At 43.1% G+C, this 7,157-nt stretch overlaps 1 long non-coding RNA gene across 2 annotated transcripts; it reads left to right on the plus strand.

Annotated features, from left to right (window-relative positions):
- The first annotated feature begins 4,284 nt into the window (after nt 1-4,284).
- On the plus strand, nt 4,285-6,628 carry LOC107079032 (uncharacterized). Of its 2 annotated transcripts, XR_011189197.1 has the most exons (3): nt 4,285-4,428; nt 4,518-4,704; nt 5,963-6,628. It is a non-coding gene; the product is annotated as an uncharacterized lncRNA (long non-coding RNA). The 2 variants fall into 2 exon arrangements; XR_011189196.1 differs by having other exon boundaries at nt 4,518-6,628.
- Nucleotides 6,629-7,157: the final 529 nt, after the last annotated feature.

The following is a 7,157-nucleotide window of genomic DNA, read 5'->3' on the forward strand; positions in this document are numbered from 1 at the left end:
TGGATGGATTATTATCTTTTTTGTTTCTTCCAATTAAAGTTGAAATCCCCTTTGGATGTTACAAAGCCTTCTTGAACAAGGACATCATTTTACCTCAGAAACAGCATGTGAGGTCTTCAGGACTCATTAGGGCACATACAGTATTAATACACGACCAAGGCTGAACCAAATGTTGCCAGAAACAGGTGGGCAACAGGAGATAGAGGGGGGGCAGAGAGGAGGGGTAAAGGGATCTGTGAGTCTAGACCCCCCCCCCCAAACCCCAGCACTAGCAACAAGAGATACAAGATACAAGAGGGTGCCCAGAATATCACCTTCCATGGAGGTCCATGCTGTCAAAGCACTCACTCTGGCCAGGAAACCTGCTCAAATTAATTACTGCCAGTGTTTTTCTACGAGGGGTTCCAAAAGCTACTTCTCAGTGGCACCATTCTTCAGCACAGTGCCATCTGGAGCTCCTCCCAGCAACATGTAAGAAGAGTATTCTTCGATAAATATGTTCGTTAAGACGTTAAATATGTCTTCTGAAGAAAACATTGTGAGCTTCTGCAGCAGTCATGACCTACAAATAACTTCAAGTAATATTCTGACGTTGCGTAAATCTCTATAAACCTCTTGTCTGGTGCATTTCCTAGCAGCAAAGCCTGTTTGCTTTAATGGGTTATGAAACTGTAAGGGATTACCAGAGCTTTCTGAGGTCAGAAATCTAAATTGTTTGGTCTTTGGAGCAGACAGAACTGTGTCAGTTTCAGCCATTCTTGGCTACACTGCTCCCAGATGTAGTGAAAGTGCAATCGATGATCCCGCTTCTCCTTGATGCTCCACAGCGCTCGCTGGGCTCCTAATGAGGCCAGGTGGATAGGGCCCAGGTAAACCCCCACCAGCCCAGCAGCACGCTGGCAGCTGCCGGCCTGCCCCTCTGAGGGACGTGAGGACTTAGCCCAGTGGTCAGATCCAAGGACATTCATCCATTCTCCTTCCTCCTCTTTGTCTCAGGCTGTGCTTGTCGTTGCCGACAAACAGTTCGAGGAAAATGTGTTGAAACTGCACAAAAAAACTTTCTGTCACAGAAAACATAAAGGCTCCCTCCAATTTGCTAAGGTGCAGGGATTTTGCAGCATAAAAAAGGAAAGCTTTTCTACACAAACCATCTCCCCCAGCTAGACTGCTATTTAATTAACGTTCACGTGTTAGTCCAGTGGTGCATCTTCCCCGGGTTCAAAACCTCATTCACGTTAAACTCTATGTAGTTGGTCTATTCATTTCTAGATTGTAAGATATATTGAAAATTTCTGACATGTTTGTTAACCTTGTGCAGGTATGATGTATGTTTGTGAATGGGTTCCTGTTGTGGTTGGCTCAGTGGTGCAGTGGTTAACATCCCTGCTTCGCGGGGGGCTGGGTTCTGTTCCTGGGGTGCTATCTGTCTGGAGTTTGTTTGATCTCCTTGTGTTCATGTGGGTTTCCTCCCACAGTCCAAAGACATGCTGGTAGATGAGTTGTCTTCTGAGAAAATTGGACAGTGTTTGTGCCTGTGTCTGTCCTGTAATGTCCCATCCAGGGTGTAGGTCTTGCGTACTGTATATTTACATTAACATTGATTTGGAAGTAGTGGAAATGCTATTAATAAAATATTAAATATATGCGGCAATATTATTTATTTGAATAAGGGGAATGAAGCTTGCATATTGTGACACTTTTCCCTCCTGGTGTTTTCATTTGATTGATTTTTAGTGGCTTTCCATTTAACTTTGTTTACATGGAATGGTTATATAGATTCCATACATATGTAATTGTGACTGCTTTGGTTATTCATCTAAAATCTGTATATGGTCCTTTAGTGCTAAATGATACAATTCTGAAAATATATTTCTTCATTTAATTCACCTAATAACTATTATATTGGCCATAATTATATGCAGACACAGATGTCGATTTTAAAAAAACATAAGTCACATTATATATAAAGAGAATAAATAGAAATATGTTCTGCTATTAGGCATGTGTTCAAGCCAGACATGCTTATTAGAACCATTAAATTCTTCTGAATTACATTCTGTACAAGACTATTGAAGAAGGAAAAAGAAAAGACAATGAAGACAATGTTAAATGTTGTAGCACAAGCAGACATCTCTGACATGTACTTTTCTCATATTTAATAAACCAATCGTTCCTAACCCTGCCCAGCTGCCCAGCTGCCCGGCTGCAGGCTGGTTTATGGGAAAAAGACCCCCTCTGTCTGTCTGGTTGGTGGAAACAGTGAGTGGGAGACAGCAATCAAGCCTGAAACACAGACACTGGAACATTAATTCTTCTAGTATTCAACTTTGTAGCTGATCCTACGATTCCAGTTGCGCTGCGGTGAACTTCGGGATGCAAGGAAGCACGCGAAGGTTTTGATTAATTCCCAGTCTCCTCAACCTTACACCGTGCCCGGGAATGCTCCATTTGATGGCATGGATAAAACAGACCTTCACAGAAAGAATCGTTCAGATGGTACAACAGTTCAAGATGCAAGTGCTCTGCCTGCAAAGGAAAAACAAGGAAATAGCTACTCATCAATCAAACTACAAGACAGAGATGGCAGAGTCATTATTCCTTGGGGAAGCAGGTTCAGAAATAGGCAAGCCTTCAACTGTCTGCATCCACCTTTGAGTCCAGACGGCTTGTCTTGTTTGTACAGCGGAGATGCAAATTTCTCCAGCACATTGTCTGTTCTGCCAAGGGGCCCCAGATCTTCATGCTAACCTCATGGACGGGTCAGCACAGTGATCCTCACAGCAAAGTGTAGACTACGACAATCAGGTTCGGTTCACAGACACATACAGAACCTTCCAGGTGTGTGGCATTTTTTTAAAGAGAAAATTTGTCACAGGAAATCTTGGAAATGTGAATATTGATTAGCTCTCAAAAGGTAGGCCTTGTCAAACTTCCATAAATGCTAATTTTACTGGGAAAAGTAACGCTCAGTCCTTAATAATAATAATAATAATAATAATAATAATATACAATAAAACAAACAAATGTGATTGCTTTATGCAAATTTATATATTAAAATAAATGACTAAATTAAATACCGAATTACAAGCTGCAGCCTAATTTTTAGACAGGATTTGAAAGTGATAACTGATCTGCAAGATTTGATTTGTGTCCAACTGTCCCTGAGTGTGAGAGAGTTTGCAAACCCAAAGCAGAATTATGGGTTAACTCTGCAGCTCCTACAGGCACTGCCATGGTGATGTTTAATTACCGGGCAGTTATTTTACTCTGTTTAATGTTTCATCTGAAGGGTGACATCAAGCCACAAGGTGGTAAGACGGCAAACAAAATCTCTTCATATTCCCGCCCTGTAGCCTGATTCAGGTTGATCTCAGAAGCTACAGGAAGCTGGGTCTGGCCCGTACGGAGATGGGCTCACAGGGTGAGGCTTTGGTTGTAAGAGGAGTGGGTGACCAGTAGGAGGTGCTGTTCCCTCCGGACCACCATTTCTGAAGCAGTTCTCCAGTAATACTGGGAGCACTGGGCTGGCGGGAGGCAATGAAAAGTTCATTAATTAGCACTTAATGATGCATTATTACACTCATCTGGGTTTGTTGCATATAATTATTTAGACATGAACACATAAGAGTTTGGTTAATCAGCACATCTGAGTGATGGGATCACCTAACTTGCTGATGGGTCTTCTGTGTCATTTTTTTACATGATGGTGTAACTAGAGCAGGGAGCTTCATGTCTTTTAAGCTCCCAAATGCGCATACTAAATTGAATCAATTTACTTTAAACAACAATGATGGATATATTAAATACATAGTGACATTCAATGCTTTAGAAGTATATATACACTCCTCTGCTGCTGCGGGACAAACCAACACAGTAGCACTGAACTGCTGATGGCATAGTATGTTCTCTGACTTGCAAGCAATTCATGTTTCTGAATTCGAGTGCTGTGAGAAAAATATGTCCTCAATAAGGAAAGCTACAAGCAACAAGAGGGCAGTGTGCCTCAGAACTGCACACACTGTAAGACAGATTTTTCTCTTTTGTTTTTCCTGCAGAAGATGTGGTGTTCCTATATTTTAACATATAGCCCCTAAATGTTCTTTATACATTATCATTACCATTATGGTTGCATCCAGGTCTGTGACATTTGCAAAACCTCAGCTTGGCTGTTTAAACAGGTGTATTTGCATATTAAGTCATCAGAAGAATGGAAAACGGTAAGCCACTGTGCTGAATTCGACCTTTATTGAGACTACTACTAGGCTTTAAAAATAGAGGAATACAGTACATGAGCAGAAACAAAGTTTAACGTAGTTGTCGCAGGTGTAAAGAGTCAACGTGCTCCTCTTGCAAAACGGAAACCAAAAAAAATCTCTTTCCGATCCCGTTCCGCCGTGCCAAGATGGTAACCTTCGACACGTTGCACGCGTACGAGCAGAGTAGATATCCTTACTCTGAAGCTTGCTTGCTTTCTTGTAGGCACCCTGACGAAGTGAACCTGTTTTTCATTTCTGTAGTGACCCAGTAGAAAGCCCGGAGCCCTCGGCGCAGCAGCCTGTCTGACCCGAGCCGTCCAGCCGTCAGATGCGTGGGGTAGCAGCCCGGTCCTGCGAGCGTGGCCGGAATGAGTCGGCAGCCTTCACCTCTGACCGCTCACAGACTAGAGGTTTACTCCTCTGGACCAGCGTGGAAGGACATTTCCAGGTCGGCCGACCCTGTTTTGTCAAGGAGGCGTCCAGCTGCCACAGTCTTCCCAGCGGTCAAGCCAAAAAGCATCGACCTTTGGCGACACTGGCTTAAGTGTTTGAATTGAATTTGCTGCCAGGCGGGGAGATTGTAATGTGCACGAAGAGAAATCGGGGTTTTAAAAAAGCTGTACACTGTACATTCACGTGACCAGGTGGACATTTTGAAAGTCAGGTGGCGCTGGTAGTAAAAATAGTCATAGCGGTGCTGTTTTATTTCTGTTGCAGAACATCACAATTTATTGAAAATACCATTGGTTTTGCTCTCCTCTTTTTCGCTCCGTCCTTGTCTCTTTGTGAGATGTGTCTGTTTTTAAAGTTTGTTTCAGTAGCTTTTTTATTTTATTTTATTTTTTTACATTTACAGTACTCTCATGCTGTAGCTTCCACAACCCTTTGGGTGATCAATGTGTTTTTCAGGAGATCTTTAAGACATCTCTTTGCAGAGAATTACCGCCGACAGGGTGGTTTCTCATTGAAGCTGCATATTTCCTTGAATGAAACAAATGAATTCCTTTTTTTAACAAGCTCGCTGTAGTGGTTGTGTTCCTCTTCTAAATTATTAGTAACTACAGTACCTCTAGAAAGGCTGTGTAGGGTTTGAGCAAGTACAAGGTGTACAGTTGTGTAGGTATGTGAACAGAGAGGATCACATGAAAACAAGTCTGTCGTTTAGAGAAGGGGGAAAGTGTGAACCCAGTTTCAGGATAATTTTTGTTTCTGTTGTCTTTCTGGTTTGGGAGTTGAGAGACCCTTCTTTAAGAAAAGCGACAGAGATCAGTGTGATCATGGCCATCAGAGGTGAAATGGAAAACTATGGTCTTGGAGAACATGACATGTTCTCTGAAGCGGTCTCCTAGTCTCCTACTGGTCTCCCCAGCGTAGATGGATGGGCATTTCCTGAAGGAGATACAGTAAATGGGGTTGCTGGAGGTACCAGAGGTCGCCTGGGTGATCCGGAATTGTCCTGAGGGGCCTTGAATGAGTGTGGTGGTGGACGTGCACTTGCAGGTGATACAGCGAGCTCTGTTGCAGGGGAAAGTGCCTGGTGTGGATGGTTGTTGAGTGCGGTCAAAGGACAAGCTCAGGTGGGTAGTTGCATGCTGACGCAGCTACCTACCTGAACTACTCCTCTCCACTGTATATGTTTATCTGCTGTACATACGTATTTGCTTTTTATATGTGGTATTTTCCAGCTTTGTTTTTTTTTCCCTTAGGAACTTTTTCCACTAGGGTACAGGTGGAAACTGCATGCTTATAAAACCAAGAACAAGAAGCCCCTTTTTGCCCAAAGGATTGTGGGAGTGCGGAACAAGACCCTCAGCCGTGCTGCTGGAGCAGATATCCCGGCTTCTTTCAGGACACAGCTAGATCCTGGGATCAATGAACTACTGACGGCCCATCAGGCCAGACGGGCGAATTGGCCTCTTCTCGTTTGTTACCTTTCCTACGCTCTAAGTTTGGAAGGCACAAGTTCCCTTCCTCAAGCAGCTCCAGCTGTGCTTTGCCACTCAACAAGAGAAGCCATGTGTGGGACCAAGGGTCCCCACAAACTTGCCTGGACTTGGCTCAATCCCCAGCATCAATCGGCGCAATCTAGCGGTTATTGATTAATTCCGCCTGCCACGTTGCCGGTTCCGTTTTCTACAGATTTGTAACAAGCGCGGAGTTCCAGTTAACTCTTCGGTCTGCAGTGCGCGCTTTGATTTAGCATTAGTGGGGAAGAGTTATTGCAAATGCAGATAATCTGCTGGGCCAGGAGGTGCTTCCATAACTCATCTGGAGAACGTCTAGTTAGTCAATCACTCGATCTGTAATCACAAACGCTGCCAGAAATCGCATGAATGATGAGCTGTAATAAAACCAGTTACTTTTGTATTCTTTCTTTTAACTGTTATTGGCAGAGTTCTTTCTCCAGGGAGATGGTTGCAGTGAAACACAATGCTGATATGAAAGCAGCTCATTGGATCTATGCATACAGTATATTAGCAGATACTGGAGACAGATTATCTTGATTATGGGTATTACTGTTATATTGAAATGGCTTACAGCTGCCATTCAAAAAGTACCATAACATGTTTAAAGTCAGCTTAATTACTCTCCTTAAAAATTATAACACATGGTCGTATTATTTTAACTCGGCCGTTACATGTTTAATATGAAACAAATATATCTTTACAGAGCAAGGGAAGGCTTCTTTTACAGCTGCGTCAAGGGTGGAAGTGAGAAATATGGTTCAGCTGTAAAAACAAATTTCGCCTTCGGCTTTTCTCTTCTCCCTTAAAAAGATGGCGGTGAGGAAAATGGCCTCACTCTTTGCCTCTTTGCACGATGCACATGGCCTGCTTGCTGCTGTTGCACTTGAATCACATAACGGGTTTCCATGCAAAATTGCAGCTGCGAAAAATGTGT

The sequence above is a fragment of the Lepisosteus oculatus genome, chromosome 3, assembly GCF_040954835.1.
Source record: "Lepisosteus oculatus isolate fLepOcu1 chromosome 3, fLepOcu1.hap2, whole genome shotgun sequence".
Lineage (NCBI taxonomy): Eukaryota > Metazoa > Chordata > Actinopteri > Semionotiformes > Lepisosteidae > Lepisosteus > Lepisosteus oculatus.